This window comes from Lipotes vexillifer, unplaced genomic scaffold, assembly GCF_000442215.2.
Source record: "Lipotes vexillifer unplaced genomic scaffold, Lipotes_vexillifer_v1.1 scaffold356, whole genome shotgun sequence".
Lineage (NCBI taxonomy): Eukaryota > Metazoa > Chordata > Mammalia > Artiodactyla > Lipotidae > Lipotes > Lipotes vexillifer.
Window position 1 is genome coordinate 3,250,717 of NW_006797342.1, and position 18,865 is coordinate 3,269,581.

Consider the following 18,865-nt stretch of genomic DNA (forward strand, 5'->3'; position numbering starts at 1 on the left):
CACGGGTTCGTGCCCCGGTCCGGGAAGATCCCACATGCCGCGGAGCGGCTGGGCCCGTGAGCCATGGCCGCTGAGCCTGCGCGTCCGGAGCCTGTGCTGCGCAACGGGAGAGGCCACAACAGTGAGAGGCCCGCGTACTGCGAAAAAAGAAAAAAAAAAAAACATTTTCATCTCCTTTGTAACTTTTCTTATGATTTGTTTAGAGATATATTGCTTAATTTGTAAAACATCTGGAAATTTTTTAGTTATGCTTTTGTTATTAATTTCTTGTTTGGTCCTCTTGTGGTTAGAGAATATATTAAATCATTTAAGATGTATTTAGACTTGCTTTTTGGCTCATAATATAAACAATTTTTGTAAATATTCCACTCAAATTTGAAAAGTTAGGTCCATTTTTTTAAAGTGTGTTTTTCACATTTTTTATATTGTTACTGATTTTTTTTGGTTCATTTTAACTTCTATTAAGAGAATTTATTAAGAGATTTCTTGCTACAATTTTTCTTTTTCGTCAATTTTCAGCTTTTGATTTGTATGTTTTAAATTGTGTTATTAGGTGCATATAAATTTAGGATTTAATCTTCCTATTAAATTTTACTTTTTTATTTTGAAAGGTCTCTATCTCTAAAAATACACATTGCCTTAAAGTCTCCTTTATCTGATATAAGTTGTGCTGTGACAGATATTTTTGGTTCATGTTTTCAATGCATACCTTTCTCAATTCTTTTACTTCAAACTTTCTGTATTTTTATGTTTAAAACATGTTTCTTATAAGCAGCATATATTTGGATTTTAAAACACAGGTTAGAAAACCTTTGTCTTTTATTTATATTGTTTACATTTTCATGTAACATAATTAATTATATCCTTTTGTTTAAAATCTGTCATCTTACTATTTTTTCCTATTTGCACATCTGTTCTTTGTTTTGTTTTTCTCCTTTCTAGCTTTGTTTTTCATTAATTAACAGTATGTATTTTTAGTTTTACAGTGACTGGTAATTCTTTAGCGATACATGTTTTATTATTCTTTGAGTGGTTACAGTAAAGATTGTAACATGCATCCTTGATTAATTAGTGTATAAGTTAAAATATTACTTTTACTGCTTTTTGAAGCGATAGTTTGGCTCCCGTTTGCTGTGTAGCTGTTATCATATGTTTCAATTCTTCATGTAATTTAAGTTCTGTAAAATTTTTAATCTTTGTATTAATGATATTCCATATTCAGTTAGAGTTAACTACATATTTACCCTTTCTAGCGTTTTTCATTCTTTCCTGCGTTTATGTGCTTCTTTCTGGGGTCATTTTTCTTCTGTTGAAAACTCCTTTTAGTTTATTTCTTTTAGTATTGTTCTATTCATGATGAATTCTCAATTCTTGTTTGTCTAAAAGTACATTCATCTTACTCAATATTTAAAGGCTCTTTTTGGTATGTATTCAGTTCCAGTTAGATTTTTTTCAGCATTTTAGAACTTTCATGTAATTGTCTTCTCTCTTCTCTTGTTTATGTCGTAGAGACATCTGTCAGTCTTACTGTTGCTCCTTTGAAGGACGGGTTTCTTTTTTTCTACTGGCTACGTATAAGATTTTTCTCTTTTTCTTTGTCTTAGCAGTTTTACTTTGATGTGAATAGTTGTTGTGGTAGGTGGATGATTCTCACCCTTCTATAATCCCCGCTTCTTCACGCATGTGGCCAGATAGCACTTCTGGGATTATGGTATGTTATATATAAAGGGATTCTGCAGATGTAATCAGGGCCCCAAATTCGTTCACATTGAGTTACTCAAGAGAGAGGCTGTCGTGCTTGGGTCTGGCCTAATCAGGCCATCTCTTAAAAAGCTGAGTTTCCCCAGCTGGCCTGGGACGGAGAACACACAGCCACTCTGTGGACGGTTTACAGATACAGGTGCCTGTAGCTTAGAGGGGTCTCCAACCAGCGGCTACAGAGAAAACGAGACCTCTATCATATAACTGCAGGGGACTGAATTCTGGCCACAACCTACGAAAGCTGGGATGAAGAACCCAAACTCCAGCTGAGAACCACAGCCTTGGTTGGCACTTTGTGAGAACTGAACAGAGAACCCAGCTGAGCCCTGCTTGGACTTGTGTCCTACAGAACTCTGAGATAGTAAGTATGTGAGGTTCTGTGCTTCTGAGTTTGTGCTAATTTGTTATACAGCAATGGAAAACTACTACTTGTATTTTTTATTTTGTTTTTTTGTTTGTTTAATTTAATATAGTTGACTTACAATATTATGTTAGTTTCAGGTGTCCTACATAGTGATGTGACATTTGCATACATTACAAAATGATCACCACAAGTCTAGCAATCATCTCTCTCCTGCAAAGTTATTACAGCATTATTGACCATATTCCTTATGCTGTATGTTATATCCCTATGGCTTATTTATTATATAACTGGGGGTTTGATCCTCTTAATCCCCTTCATCTGTTTCATTCCCCCCACCCCCTTCCTTTCTGGCAACCACCTGTTTGTTCTCTGTATCTATGAGTCTGTTTTCATTTTGTTTTGTTTGTTTTGTATTTTAGATCCCACACATAACTGAGATCATATGGTATTTGTCTTTCTCTGTCTGACTCATTTCATTTAGCATAACACCCTCTAGGTACGTCCATGTTGTCACAAATGACAAGATTTCATGTTTTCCTTATGGCTGAGTAATGTTTAATTATATATATGAATAATAATATATAATATTAGTAATATTTCATGACATATTATATATAATATACACACCACATCTTCTTCAACCATTCATCTATCAACGGACACTTAGGTTGCTTCCGTATCTTGGCTGTTGTAAATAATGCTTCAGTGAACATTGGAGTGAATAGAGTTTTTCAGATTAGTATTTTTGGTTTTAGGGGGGTAAATACCCAGGAATTGCCGGATCTTTTGGTAGTTCTACTTCTAATTTTTTGACGAACCTCCATACTGTTCTCCACAGTGGCTGTACCAATTTACATTCCCACCAACAGTGCACAAGGGTTTCCTTTTCTCCACATCCTTGCCTTGTTATTTGTGGTCTTTTTGATGACAGCCATTCTGACGGGTGTAAGGTCGTATCTCATTGTGGTTTTGATTTGTCTTTTGCTGATGATTAGTGATGTTGGGCATTGTTTTATGTGTCTGTTGGCCTTCTGTATGTCTCCTTTGGAAAAATGTCTATTCGGGTCCTCTGCCCATATTTTAATCTGATTATTTTTGATGTTGAGTTTTATGAGTTCTTTGCATATTTTGGATATTAACCCCATTGGATATATCAGTTGCAAATATCTTCTCCCATTCAGTAGGCTGCCTTTTCATTTTGTTGATAGTTTCCTTCTCTGTGCAAAAGCTTTTTAGTCTGAGGTAGTCTCATTTATTTATTTTTGCTTTTGTTTTCCTTGCCTGAGGAGACAGATCCAAAATAATATTTCTAAGACCAATGTCAAAGGGCATACAGTCTATGTTTTCTTCTAGGAGTTTTATGGTTTCAGGTCTTCCAGTGAAGTCTTTGATCTATTTTGAGTTTATTTTTGTATATGGTGTGAGAAAGTAGTCCAATTTGATTCTTTTGCATGTGGTTCTCCAGTTATCTGAACACCACTTATTGAACAGCCTTGTCTTTTCCTCATTGTATATTCTTGTCATCTTTGTTCTCAATTAATTAACCATATAAGCATGGGTGTATTTCTGGGTTCTCTGTTCTGCTCCATTGATCTATGTGTCTGTTTTTGTGCCATTACCATGCCGTTTTGATTACTGTAGCATTGTAGTATAGTCTCAATTCAAGGAGCATGATACCCCCAGGTTTGCTCTTCTTTCTCAAGATTATCTTTGCTATTCAGGCTTTCTTGTGTTTCCATACACATTTTAGAATTATTTGTTCTAGTTCTGTGAAAAATGCCATTGGTATTTTGATAGGGAGTGCATCGAATCTGTAGATTGCCTTGGGGAGTATGGTCATTTTAACATTATTAAGTCTTCCAATCCATGAACATGGTATATTTTCCACCTGTTTGTGTTGTTTTCAATTTCTTTCATCAGTGTCTTATAATTTTCTGAGTACAGGTCTTTCACCTCCTTAGTTAGATTTATTCCTATGCATTCCTATTTTATTCTTTTTGATACAATTGTAACTGGGGTTGTTTTCTTCATTTCTCTTTCTCATAGTTTGTTAGTGTATAGAAATGCAACAGATTTCTATATATTAATTTTGTATCCTGCAACTATACTGAATTCATTGATGAGCTCTAGTAGATTTCTGGTGGTGTCTTTAGGATTTTCTATGTGTCATCTGCAAACAGTGACTGTTTTACTTCTTCCTATCCCATTTGGATTCCTTTTATTTCCTTTTCTTGTCTGATTGCTTGGCTAGGCCTTCCAATATTATGTTGAGTAACAGTGGTGAGAGTGGGCATCCTTATCTTTCCTTGATCTTAAAGGTAATGCTTTCAGCTTTTCACCATTGAGTATGAGGTTGCCTGTATGCTTGTCATATATGGTCTTTATTGAGTACTGTTCCCTCTTGGCCACTTTGTCGAGAGTCTTTTGTCATAAATAGGTGTTGAATTTTGTCAGAAGCTTTTTCTGCATCTCTTGAGATGACCATATGAGTTTTATTTTTCGGTTTGTTAATGTGGAGTATCAGATTGATTGATCTGCAGATACTGAATCTTCCTTGCATCCTTGGGATAAATCACACTTGATCATGATGTGTGATCCTTTTAATGTATTGTTAAATTCAGTTTGCTAATATTGTGTTGAGGATTTTTGCATCTACTTTCATCAGTGGTACTGGCCTGTAATTTTCTTTTTTTGTGATGTCTTTGTCTGGTTTTGGTATCATGGTGATGCTGGCTTTGTAGAATGACTTCAAAAGTGTTCCTTCCTCTCCAAGTTTTTAGAATAGTTTGAGAAGAATAGGTGTTAACTCTTCTTTAAATGTTTTATAGAATTTGCCTGTTTGCTTGTTTTTTAATCTTTCAGAGAGTTCATACATCTTTTTGAATCCATAGATCTGTATCTTTCATTTGTTTTGGAAAAATGTTGGGTCAGTACTTCTTTGAATATTGCTTCCACTCCATTTTTCCTCACTTGTCTTTCTGGGTGTCCAAGACCCATGTATGAGCATCTGCACAGTGTCTCATGGATTTTATTTCAAGAACAGATTTTTTGTGTCTCGACTGAAAGCTTGGAACATCTATCAGATACTGCCTTCCCCTGTGTGGGATCTGCACTCTAAATTTTGTCTCCTCCACTCTGTGTGTTTTCTGAAACCTCTACATAACATTTTAGCATCTTAGCAGATGCTTTCTGTTTTGTTTCTTGGCTAAATAATGCATGCTTGGTTTAAGGGTCAGAAAAATGCTTCAAGAGGAAATTGCATGCTGAAAATCACACTCACTTCTCCATGTTCCCTTTATTTCTGTGATCTTTGGTCTTCCAGATCTGGCTGGTAGTCCTGAACTCCAAATTTTATCTCTCCAACTCAGTAAACCTTCCGTCATTTTCAGGCTACTGTTTCCTCTTTAGCCTCTGTGCCTACTGTGGAGGAGACATCTGGGTTGAAAGTCCAGATCACCTTAAGTTGCTTTTCTCCTCTCTAGAGTCTTGACCCCTTTAAATTTCAGTTGCCTTTATTGATCTCTGGTTCTTTCAATGCTTTTAAAAATAATTATGCAGCTTTTGAACTTGTGCCCTGAGGGAGGATTCTTCTACACCAGCTGCTAGATCTCAGCTAGTAGTGGGACTAGTTGGGCAGCCCAGACAGTGTAAGCAGACATTCTCTAAGCGAATTTGCACGGTCAAATACTTCCTGAGTGTTAACCAATGAGATCAGGTAGAACTGAAAGAAACACGCTCGTGGTTAATGGGAAGCATGTGAATGATTTAAGGTTGAAACATGTTCATAGTTCAGTAAGTTTACAAATAGATTGGAAATGTAAATAGTTTGAAATAACTAAAAAGGTGCCGTTTAAGGCCACCATCAGGAAAAATAGTGAAGAAAGAGTAGCTTCAGTTCAGAGTTTGAGCCCTAAACCACTTGACCTTGGATAATAAATATCATGCATATCCTTCCTGCGTTTTTGGTACCTTTGAGGTGCACCTGTGCCTTTGGGAAACTACTCAGCTCTGCCTCGATGACTCTTGTCTATTTTCACTTGGGACCAAGCCCAGCTTTGGCAAGGAGAACCTCACAGAAGAGGTGCAGTGAAGGCACAAAGGCTTTTCGGGGAGGGGGGCGTCACATGAAATGAGGTTAGAAAGCCACTTTATGCACCCACATTCTGTGTTGAGCATTTGCTGAAGTTCTCAGTCTTGGTGTACAGACTTGTGAAATGATGGTTGTTGTGACAATGAAGCCCAGTGCCCTGTCCACTGCCCGGCACACAGTGAGCGATTTTCCATCCCACTTCCTTTTAGCATTGTCTTTTGACGTTCAGCGGACTCGTACAGACGGATGCTATGCTGCTTCTTGTTTCTTATATCGATCTGGCTTCAGTAAGTTCTTTTTCAGTCTCTGTTGTGCGTGAGTGTCGTGGGGAGAGCTGGCTTAGAAAGACAAGTGCAGGGGGAACTTAAGCCACAGCAGCTGCTTCACTGTGATGCGGATGAACCCCGCCGACTCTTTTCTGAACACAGCCCGAGCAGCCTTCATTATCCCCAGTGGCCACGAGGATCAGTCTGGGCCTGGAAGTGAAGGAGTGAGGGGCAGTGGTTTGTAGCTCAGCTGGAGTGCTGGCAGAAGTTTCTTTCATCCGCGGGGACTCTGCGATGATGCAGTGATGGGCCCAGCACAGGGCAAGGTTTCGGGGGCATCCGGACGGGTCTGCAGAGGTCCCGTTATGATGGGGCGATGACAATGTGCAGACGCAGGGCAGAGAGCCTGAGGCTCGGCCAGGCAGACATCTGTGTGAGGGACCAAGGAAATGGGAAATTTCATGCTGGTATCTTGATGCAGGCCAGTGAGAGTGATTCTGCACTAACACCTGTGGAGCCGGGACAGGTGCAGGACCAGGGCATGGGGCAGCCGGTGTTTGCGGGGGCTGGGCTGCGGGAATGGCAGGCTGGCGGTGAATGGAGGAGGCGTGACAGTGAAGACGGGTTTCTGTGGACGACTTGTCCTGAGTAGGAGATGAGAAGGGGGTTTAGAACTTACCTGGATCCAAAGACAGCGTGCTTGGAAAGCCTCCAAACCTTCCGATTTCTGCAAAGTATAAGTGGTTACGCTTATTCTAGATCAGGGACGTGTGCTCTTTTAAAAATAAGAGGTCACGGCACTGGCTGTTACAGAAAAACACAGCGTGACCCCAGCCTCCGTGCTGCCACCTGATTTAATCACATGACGTCAGAGACGTGTGCGGAAACCTGCTATGTCTGGGACTCAAGGAGTAACAGGCAGAGGACAGCCTGGGGGCCTGGGACAGAGGTCCAGCGGGGCCAAGCTGGTTTCCCCTCACAGCCCCCTTTCTTGGGAGCACGGAAAACAGGCAGGTGGGGAACATGGGAAGTGCTGTACACCAGACTCTGAGCTCCTGGGACGCCTCACGGAATTTGACCTGAAGTTAGTTAAGACTGACTTACGTGCATCCACACGGCCTTCACACGGGCAGAGACACAAGCAGAGCGTGAGGAGGGACTGCAGGGGGAGAGCAGACACTTGGCTGCGCTGTGGCGACACCAATTGTGCTTCTGTTGCTGTTTCCAGCCCGTTCTGTGCACCAGGCCCTATGTGTCCCTGGTGTGTCCTGGCCTGGGGACAGGCGTGGAGGGTGGTAGGCACGGCCTTGTTTCTTGGGAGCGGACAGTGGGTCCACTGATTCCTGGCTTGGCGCCCTGCCCCTGACAGAGCTATAATCCCCCTCCTCTCAGTGTCAAAAGCAACAGGACCAGAGGCCCCAAGATGTGTGAGATAGCCCCCAGATCTCCTTCCTGGAGATCAGCGGGGCCCCAGCGAAAGGGGTGGAAGGGTTTGCTGGAGGTGGCCCAGAGCCGTGGGGCAGAGCTGGTCATAGCTGCAGGCCTGCTTCTCCCAGACGCTGGGCTTCCGGGGCTGAGTGTCGCCCTCTCTGTTCCACCACAGACCGGACCTTTCTCTAGCCCCTGGGGATGGAGACCAGGTTTCCTAGTCAGGTGTAAAGTGGTGGTCGGCAGGCGTCTTCCATGATGGGTGGATGGATCAAAGCAGCCCATGTCTCCTGGAAAGGCACGGCAGCCTGTGCGGGGGCGCGTTAGCATGGGGGCTGGGCAGATCCGGCTTTGAGCATGACTCCCTCACTGTGCAGCTGTGTGGCTGGAGACAGCTTCTGTGGCCATCCGGGGCCTCCGTTTCCAGCTCTGTGCGGCACAGCGATGCTAGGTAGCTGATAGGATTGGCGTGCAGGTTAAAGCAACGTGTGAAAATACTACCGTGCATTTCCCAGTGCCCTGGACCCAGCTCTCACCTGGTGCCTGACCACCGCCGGGGCTCGGGGAGAGGGCGCTTGTTGGGCTGAACCTTGCTGGGAGAAGCATTGAAGCTGCTCCGTGCGCTGCGCTGCCTTTGGGGGTGGAGAGGGGCGAGAACCAGAGTGAAGCTGTTCGCCCCGCCCTCGAGGTCTCAGACGTGTGGATGCCCTGGGGGACGGGGCAGCTGTGACCTGGCACATGATCCCGCTGGACAGTCATCACCCTTGATGGCCGAGAGGGGTTTTGGAAGGGGGCATAGAAAGGTGTATGTCTTCCAATGTGCTCGTTGCCGGAACAGTTGAGGCAGCTGGCGTTCCGCATCAGGCTGGGCCGTCGTGACCCCAGAGGCCTGGATGGCCTGAGCCCTCCGTGGATTCAGCGGGACCACACGGCGCTCGGCAAGCTGAGACTCGGTCCCACGGCTGGCACATCAATGCAGAGAGAGTTGGTGAGGTTCAGGAATCCAGTTTTGCCTGAATGATGCTCCCGGTTTGCTTCAGAGTGGAAAGCTGTCTTTGACAGTCAGATAGAGGATGAAACTGATTTAGGTCTGGATTTCATGCCACTTTCCCTTCTAGACGGGAAGATGGTTTCAGAAGTGGCACGTGTGGCGTGTGGCTCCAATGCTCCAGACGCAGATGAGAGAGACCGTGAATAGCAGGAACCACAGATTAACAGGGAGCTTTTCTGTCAGCAGGGGCTTCATGCTTATTGTCTGGCTGAATTTATTTTTCCAGCAACACCATGAGTTGGGAGGTGTCCATTTTACAGGTGAGGATGTTGAAGTCTCAGAACTGGAATTTTAATCCCGGGCTTCTGTCTCCAGAGACGCTTTCTCTCCTCCAGAATAAAGAGCGTTTTTATTTCACATTTCTCACTATTTAGCATCACTCTGCTCTAATGTGGGGTTGATGCGTCAACAGGGTCTCTGAATGGTTTTAAAGCAGCAATATAATTCCTTGTGCCTTTTTCCATCAGTTACACAAACTCGCTCCAAAGTACGATTTGCATGCACACGGGGCAGCAGGTGTCCACAGGCCGGACACACACCTGTCATCCCCATTTATTATTCATGTGTAACACACGGCTCAGGTCTTCAATCAGCTTAGCGAGAATAGATCTTCTGCCTAAAAGAAAGAGAGGAAGCGGCATTAAAAAAACAGAGTTCAATTGCGAATTGCTTTTTTTGTCTGCCTGCTGATGATAAATCAAGGCGTATCCTCCTGATTTAAAGAGATTCTAATTTGGGCTTCAAAAATGAATAGCTGATGATAGCGAGCTTCTCAAACACACAGCTTTGGCCATACAACCAAGATCATTTTATCTCAAAATAAGTGATTAATGACTAAATTATTTTTCTCCTAATATCTCTTGAATCCACCTATTTTCCTCCACTGCACTGCCATCACCCCATCTGGGGCCACCATCCTCTCTTACCCGATCACCCAGACTCTAATCTCTGATCCAAACTCCCCTGTGAAGCGAGCGTGAGCTTTAAAAAAGCATGTATTTTACCAGTTCCTGTGCTGTCTGACCTGCCAATGGCTCCGTCCCCTGCAGAGGGAGGTCACCCCCAGGGCCAACAATTAAGGCACCTGGTGGGCGGGCTCAGCCCACGTCTCCAGCTCCTCTGAACTGTCCATGCTCTTCCAAAGCCTCCTGGGCCCCCCGCCTCCCTCTCCACGTCGGCTCCAGCCAGCTCCACGTCCAGAAGAGCCCACTTCCCCCACCCCTGCTCCTTCTTGGTCTCCCCACCCAGCTGTGGAGGCTCGGGGCCACCCCATCTTATTTCCGCAGCTTCCTGCCCGTAACTCATCACACTGCGTTCTAAGTTCGCATTTTACTGGACTGCATCTGGGCGGGAGTTGCATCTTCTCTCACCTCTCCCACCTAGCATACTGTCTGGTGCATAATAGCTTCAGTGATAGTTTGTTGAGTGAATGAGTGAACCCTATTTCATGGCATTTCCTGTCTTCCTTCATCAAACATTTATGGGGCAGAAACGGCGTGTCAGGCACCAGGTTACCGACGGCGCCGGCGCCAGGTTACAGCCGTGGCCTGGATGGGACTGGTGTGCCTGCTGGTAGTAGTTAGGGAAGCCCCACCCCATGCCTGGGGTCTCTATCTCAGGTGCCTCTAAGGTATGGGGAGTGGGTGCCCAGAACTGGCCAAACAGTCAACCCTTAAACTCACAGCCTGGTAAGGGCCTTAGGATTGCCTGGTCTGTACTTTCAATTATGATTTTAGCAGCAGTGTTGTACATGGAACTTTACAGAAGAGCTGAAACACTCAGCTAATCAGTTGGCATTGGCTGGGGGTCCTGCACCCCTCACATCCCCAGGCACTCCTGCCCAGATGGTGTGAAAATTACAAATCTAACCTGGCATCTTAAACTGCAGGTGACAAAACTCAATCTCTAAGAGGGAAATGACTTGTCTAAGACCACACAGCTGAGTGGGGGGCAGGGCAAGCACCAAAATGTGAATATTTTCACTTTTAATCCAATGTCTGTCTTTTCGGTCCTGTATTTCACACTTACGCCGACTTCTCTCTCTTACTGTCTATCCGCTTGGTGAGGACAGGAGTTTGTGTGAATCCCCTCTTGGTTTCGGCTTCCTGGGCTCCACACCCTCTTGGTTTCGGCTTCCGGGCTCCACACTCACACTAGCCCACACTTGTCCTGCAGCAGTTTGTTCAAAATTCAGCTGAATTCTTCTTAAAGACTTTTATGGCATCTCTGCCTAACAGAAAGATGCTGCCCGTCAAGGCTGTTTCCTTAGGGTCTGGGTGAGCTGTTCTCACTCGGACTTCAGCTCAACTGGAGTCAGGTAAAGGCCTTTTGTAGATTCTGTGTCTGCTTTTTATTGTTGTTAGGGTGAGGGCAGTGCCCCCTCCAGCCTTCTACGTTATAAGTAGAAGCCAGAAATCCGCTCTCATAGTTTAATTGCTAATAATTTAAGTTTGCTCTTTCGTCCTCTGAATTGTTTCTTTCTGAGCATCCTGAGCTTGCCACGTGGATGCAGTGTTTTCTGTTGCATCTCTGTGGACACTAACGATGGAGTCTTTTCTTGTTTCCTTTTCCTACACAGTCTCTGCTTCCTGCAAACTGCTTTGTTCCTGTTTGAGTGTTCTGGTCGCTGGCTTCCCTGTTAGAAGCATTCCTCGGCCGTCTGGTATTCCTTGACCGTCTGCTCATGATTGAGGGTGGCAGGCTGACGGTCGCTGGGCAGCTGAGTGCGTGGGCAGGGCTGGTCGAGTGTGGGCCTCGCTGGAGAGCGGCGGGGATGGGTTGACAGAACCCCCGATGTAGTCTTGTGCTTGTTCCCACGTGGTGATCAGATTCCCCAGCCGTTTCCACAGGCCCCTGCACGCAGAAAACTGGTCCGGCTGGCTCTCGGCAGCTGAGCGCCCCTCGCTCTGTTCCAGCGTGCTCTACATACAGTACAAAGGGATTTTATGACTGTCTTTCTGCAACAAACTTCTCCCCTCTTGCTTTATTACTCCCTTCCCAAAGCTGGGGACATTGGTGCTCGTTTCAAATGCCTATGCAGACGTAGGAGGGCAATGAAACTCTGCCCCGTGGCCTCGCTCCTCCTTTCACGTCACCTCCCGGAGAGCAGATGTGACACCTTCACGCTCAGAGCGCAGCCTTCTCTCTGCTGCTCCCTTGGGCCCCGTGGGTGGTCATGGGACTGCACGGCTCCAGCTGGTTAAGGAGCCACAGTGAAGGGGCCACATCACCTGCTCTGCACGAGGGGGATCCCTGCTTCACCTCTGCATCTGTGGTCACACCCGCACCTCGCAGGAGCTCAGACTTTCCTGAGAAGGTGGGAGCTTCCATTCTGAGGGGACACAGGGGCTCACATGTACCCATAGTACTCACGGTTGAGGAGGGGACAGGCCCCGGCGCTGGGAACACGCAGGCCATGGCCATGCGGTGCTGTCTCCATGGCCATTGTCTGCATTTGTGCGGGTCTGCATCTTGCCAAGCTCTGCCATCCGCATCTCAGAATCCTGTGTTTCCTGGTTTGTTACTTAGAGAACCTTGCTGAGCATGAATATTGATCATAACCCTGATCACTTACACACATTTTGCTAGCTTTCTGAAGGCTACATAGGCTTTTGCTGAAGCTGGGGTAAAAGAAACAGAAATGTTGACTGTGAATCCTCTCTTGGTCTCATGAGGATTTCAAGGCCCCCATTACACAGGTGGGCACTTTGAGGCCCAAGAGTTGAAGAGACGTGGCTGAGGAACGGGGCTGCCATGTGGCACGGCCTCTAGCGAGTACTGATGCCTTGGGAGCTGTGGCACCCAGGGTTTTGTTGGGATGAAGCTGAGTGACCAGAGCACAGTCACCCTAACACACAGGCGCCCGTGTGAACTCGGGGTGGGCGAGCGCTATTAGCAAACAGAAACCCTTGCCGTGGACAACCCTTGCCTTGTCTTCATGTGGACAAGGTGACCTCCTGGGCACCTGATGGCTCCTGGAAGCCCCTGGCTCTACGGCACCTGCGAGCAGTTGGCACCGTGGCCTTAAGGAGGTGATGTTTGTCTCTGCCACCTCAGCAGTGCTACCGATTTCTCGCTCCACAGGCTGCGGGTGAACTCGCTCTCACGCCCTCTGCGTGGATGTAAATGCTGAATTAGTGACATCTGGATGAATGGACAGTTACCGTAAACACACCAAGTGGACTTGGCTGGAGCATTTAACGGCTGTGGGAGCTTCTGATGGGACCTCCCAAGCCTTGCTCGCAGGGTGGGGCATCGGGCAGCAGGTGACCGGGCTGGCGCTTTCACTGTGGACTTTGGGAGCCTCGCGGCCTCCAGGCCCGTCCAGCACTAACCGTCTGTGCGGAGGTTTCCTGGGCTGAGACAAGCATGTTTTTCTCCGGGCGCGCACAGCCGACGATTTCGGTTGCCCCGATTAGATTCTTCATCGGAACCTCTTAGAGGCATCTGGATGGGAGCCCTTAGCATTCCACGGGCCCGTCTGCGCTAATGTGTCAGAGGATATAGGTGCCACTCGTGTGCAGAGAGCTTGAAAAATGACCAGACAGAGGCGAGCTCGCTGGGCGTGTTGTCAGCGGTGCTGGCAGGATAATAAATCAACCTGTCTCCTGTCAGGGGTCAGCTGGTTTGATGTGGAAAGCGTTCGGGCCAATCTAATCAGGCCGGCACCCCCCATCCGTCTGGAGCTGCCGCTGCCGTCAGCATCTCCACTCTGGGAGACGCTGCTCTCCCCCGGGACCTGGGCCTCAGCCCAGGCGGGGCCCAAGCAAGTGGTCTGGACTTCGGAGGCGGGACCCTCCTGCCGCATCCGTGTGCTTGGCCACTGAGGGAGCAGGTGGGGGGCTGCTGTTAGCTAGGGGCGGGGAGGATGGAGTGTTAAAGGATTCTTGGGGTGCTATTACTGGGGTGCCGGTGGGCAGGGCTGGCTCTGCTATTTGCAGGATGCGGTGCAAAATCAAATTGTGGCCCTTGTTCCAAAAGCCAGACAGAGTGCATTAATGTCAGTAAAATATAACTTCTCTTGTCTTCCATGGTCTGTCCCTCGACTTGCCATGTTGCTTTTATTTGCTACTTAGAGCAGTTTTAAGTATAGAAAAATCATAATTTTGAATTATTAGCATGAATTTTACCTTTCATCTTTCTACAGTGCAATGCCAGTTTTAAATGCAAATGTATGGGAATTTAACTCACGTGTAGAATCACGAAATCACTCGATTCGTGTTTGTGACTTGTCCCTGGTGGGTGCCCAGCCGGTTGGAAGAGACCAACGCAAGAGGACTCAGGAAGGGGGACAGAGGACGAGGGTCCCCTGGGAACACAGCCGGCTGAGGGCGCTGCCCCAGGCACCAGGATATTTTCGGACCTTGACAGATGCCCAGGGTCCACACTGACACCTGAGACCTGGGTGGGGACAGGCTCTGGGGACGTCAAGCCAGGCATTTCCCCTTCCGTGCCCACCTCCTCAACACACTGCCGACATGTGACCCCCAGAGTCTTTAATCCTCGGGGTGAGGGTGCGCTCCGGACCTGGATAGGGGGTGAGAGGACATGGCTGCCCAGGGCACATGCCGGGCGCGCTCAGCAAGGGGTGGGGATGGCGCTGCCTTGGCCGATGCGGGTATTGCGGGTGTGGCCTGAGGGTGTGGCCAAACATGCCCCCCACACTGTGCAAGGGGCCCACAGAGGTGAGGCTTCAGTGGTCACCAGAGTTGGGGAGCAAGGGCAGCGAGGCCTGGGAGGCCCGGGTTGGGGGGCTGGTGGCCAGGAACCTGTCCAGGGGATGGCGCGAGGCGGGTCCCAGCCTCCTGGCCTCCTGGTCTCTCTGATTTCACTCACAAAACTCAAATTCAGAGATAAGGTCAAGAATTTGAGGCAGTGACCCCAGAGCAGTGTTCCGAGTGGCGCTGGGCTGGCCGGGTCATGACGTGAGGCCAGGAGTGTCTGACCTCCAGGGTCAGTGAGGGGTCAAATGCTGAGCTTGTTTGCGGTGGCATCTCCACTGGGCTGCAGTGAGAGCTCAGAGCAAAACATCTTGGAAACTGAGAGTAAGAGGGCTCCAGGAGGCCGGTGCGGGGGTGTGGGATTTTGTTTTCTGTTTTTTGTTTTTGTTCTTGCTTTGTGAAGATAAGGGAAGAAAAATAATATTTCCATCCTTTAGAGATTATTAAAGAACAAACACCGTGGAACAGAGAGGAGGAGCCCGGGCTGGGTGAGAGGCAGAGGCAGGAGGAAGCCGCCCAGGAGATGCTGGGGCCCAGCCTGGATGGGAGGTGTGGGTGCTGAGCTGCGTCGGGGCGTCTCAAAGCAGCACTGAAACTCGGTCCTGGCTTCATCTCAGCCCCCTGCCTGCATGTCCGCGGTGTCCTCAGCTCTGTCCCCGGATCAGCCGGCCCTACGGCCACGCCCCGTGGCTAGAGCGTCCTCTGGCGGACCCGGGGGAAGGTTCCAGCCCAGGCCTTGAGGCGCCCCCCTCCCCCCTCGGGGCCTCCTTCCTTGGCCCCTGTGCCGACGTGCAGGAAGCAGGACGTGCAGGTTGCCTGTGGCCCTGGTCACACGGTGTTCCGTGGGGGGACAGGGGGTGCGTCGTGAGTGACCGGCGTGACTTAATCAGCAGAGGTACCACGTGGTCGTCTCGGATCGTCCAGAGGGACGGGGGAGCGCCCGTCAGAGCAAAGATGTGAGTCCTGTGGTGTCGGCTCCCTGGGTCGCGGGGGAAGGTGGCGTCTGAGGGTCTTTGCACCCACCCTTGTTGGGGCCCCGGGGAACCCTGGAGAGGGATGCTGGCGTCACCCAACAGCTACGCGCGGGCGCCTGCCGCGTGCAGTGAGCGGCCGGCCGGAGCGACCGCAACTTCCCGTGTGTGTCCGGAGGATGGAGGGTCGCTCTCAGTAGCTGGGTCTGAAAGTTCGCCCGTGGGTCCAGGAATAAAGCTCAGAAAGGTGCATCGCGGGTTCAAATCCACGTACCTGAGTCTGAGTGGCGCTCACCGCACGCGAGGTCACCGTGAGGCTGTGCTGGGAGGGAGGGGTCAGCCCAGGCGGCCAGGCAGGCTTCTTGCTGCGAGGCAGTGAGTGCCAGCACCGCCGGACCAGCGCTTCAGGCTCACGCAGTGCGGGGGTAGGGGTGTGGAGGGCGCGTGAGGCTCCTCCCTAGTGCCGGAAGGGGCCCCTCCCACAGGTGTGGCGGAGGGGCGGCCGGGGTCTCGGGGGGCCGGGTGATCGCAGGAGGACAGAGATGGGGGAGGCACAGGGGGTGGCCGTGCAGAGTCCGACAAGGCAGGGGGAAAGGACAAAGCACCGCCTCGAAGGGTTGAAGTCCGAAAGCCAAGTGCGGCCGCGCTTCCTCTCGGTGGGGTGGTCCAGGCTCCCAGAATCTGGTTGTCTAAGCAGCCGGCCACCAAAGCCGACGCTTGTCGGGGGGTTGGGGGCTCCTTTCGGAGACGGAGTCCCGGCAGAAAGGAAGACCCCAGCAGCGAGCCCACCTCCCTCCCCTCCACGTGAGCGCAGCGAGACCTGGGCGGCAAGGCCCCCGCGGCCAGCGGTGGAGCTGATTAGAAACTCCCTCCTTGACATTTGCCGAACGTCCCCGGGAGGCCGCAGAAGACTGGGCGCCCGGGACTTGTGGCTCGAAGTGTGATCGATAGTACAGCAGAATGCTCCCGGCCTGTGTATCTCATTAGCCATGAAGAGAAGAGAACAGGCCTGCTGAAGGTGAGGCCAGTGGGATGAGACCAGGGAGGGCGAGCCTCAGGCCCAGACGCTCTCTGGGGCGGGGCTGTAGCTGGGTGGTCACCTCCCTCAGCTAGAGTCACAGCGGGGCCTGAGGCCTGGGAGGAGCTCAGGCTTCTCCCCCACGTCTGATCAGCCACTGCCCGCCTGTGTGGGACGTGGCCAGGGGGGACGGGAAAGGGAGATGCCCTCATCCCGTAGCGGAAGCCGGTGAGTGTGGATGCAGGAGTGGTCCCGGCGCGGAAAGCGCGGCAGGGACTGACGGAGGCCGCTGTGCAGGGTGCGGCGGCCCAGCAAAGGCCGAGGGGCTGCTGGGGCCGGGCCCCAGAAGCTGGGGGCACGTGGGGCAAGCGCCGAGTCCATTTCTGGAATTTTTGCTTTTTGTAATTCGGAGAGTGGGTTAATTTCAGGCTCTAGTATGTAGGATTTTTGTGTTGTTCTAGTTGACGGCTTGCTTTCTTGAATGTACTTGTTTCCAGTGGGCAAAAGTTCAAAAATGAACTTTTAGATCGAAGAAAACGTTGAAACCAATAACACTGAATATATTCGCCATAACACTGTGAAGTCATAAAATATCATTTTAATCTGTTGTTGCGGAAGGAAGGAAGGGGCTGACAAAGAGGAATTGCTCAGGGCCAGGGCGGGGCGCCGCCTGGCCACGGGCGGTGACATAGCGGCCTCGGAGCTAAGGGGACAGGGGCACACTTCCAAGCAGGCGTGTGTGTGCAGGTCCCAGCCGTGACGCTGCTCTGCCTGACGCTGCATACGTGGCTTCGGCGCCCTGACAACAGGACTACTAGAGCTGCCGTGGCAATGCGTCAGAGACACACGTACACACACACTCACAATCAAGGGCGTCCCGTGCGTGAGTCTGTGGAGCCCTGGTGCTTTGATTGGACTTCTTCCAGTATGAGTTTTCGAAGAGCCCTCTGACTGGGTTTGGGGAAGGCGACCTGGAGCACGTGGATGGCGGGGGAGGACGGTGTTCCCATCGGGGCGATGCCGGGAGGGGTTTGTCTCTGGGAAATGGAGCCGCCACGGGATCGTCCGTGGCTTTGCCGGGACAAAAATAAGAACCCCATTGTGCATCTCTTCCTCTGTATCACTGGTGGCAGCAGCCACCTCCCTCCCGTGGGCACGTTGACGGCTCCCACCGATTTTCTGGGTATTGTGGTAGATTGAGGGGGATTCTTGGATAAATAGGATGCGATTGTAGCTTCATTACAGTCTAGTGACCCCGTGTTGGAGGCCTGACTGTGCCAAGCGCTCTGCAAGCTGGGATCTTGGCTCCCACGCTGAAGACAGGGCACTTGTCCGAGGTGTCAGGGCACTTGTCCGAGGTGCCAGGAATGAACCCTCAGTGCCTCTGCGCCCCGATCATGCATCAGCGTTTTTTCGTCCAGGTTGTGAAATGTGAGCTGTGTGAGTTCTTGTACCCGTGGGAAGCCTGGCAGTGAGGGTATCTCCTGAGATCTTGCCCTCACCTGTGAGCATGTCACTGTCACTGCACTCCTTCTAAACTTCCCAAGAGCTCCGAGAGCAGCTAATCTTAAAAGGTCTCCATGGCAACTCGGAGTTCATCATCTCGTTACACCAGGATTTTCCTTCCGAGATAGCCATTTGCTCTGCCGGCTCTGTTCTCCATCAGCCCCTTGAAACGGAATTGCAGGGGGCGGGGGAGAGCACGACTTCCCGGGAGGCCCGCGTGACTTGAGTGAAATGCTCACTTATCAGCGCTGGCGGCAGGGCCTTCCCCGACCAGGAAACGGGGTTCTCTGAGCGCTGCGGGAGGGGCACAGAGATGCGTGACTTGGGAAGCCCTCTGGTTATATCCCAGGAAAGCATCACAGACCAGGGAGATGCTGTCCTCAACGAAGCAGCTTCATCTGTTCAATCAAAATAAAAATTGTCCAAACTGTATTTTATGACTTCATTGGTATAAAAGATGAATAGATTAACACTTTATATGAAAACGTTTTCTTCAGTCTAAAAGTGCATTTTTTACCTTCTGATTTTAAAAGTGTTGTGGCTCCATTTTTTTTTTTTTTAATATGTTGGAGTATAGTTGATTAACAATGTTGTGTTAATTTCAGGTGTACAGCAGAGTGATTCAGTTATACATACACTTGTATCCACTCCGGCCCTATGTCTTGTATCTCCTCTGTCTGAGGATGAGGC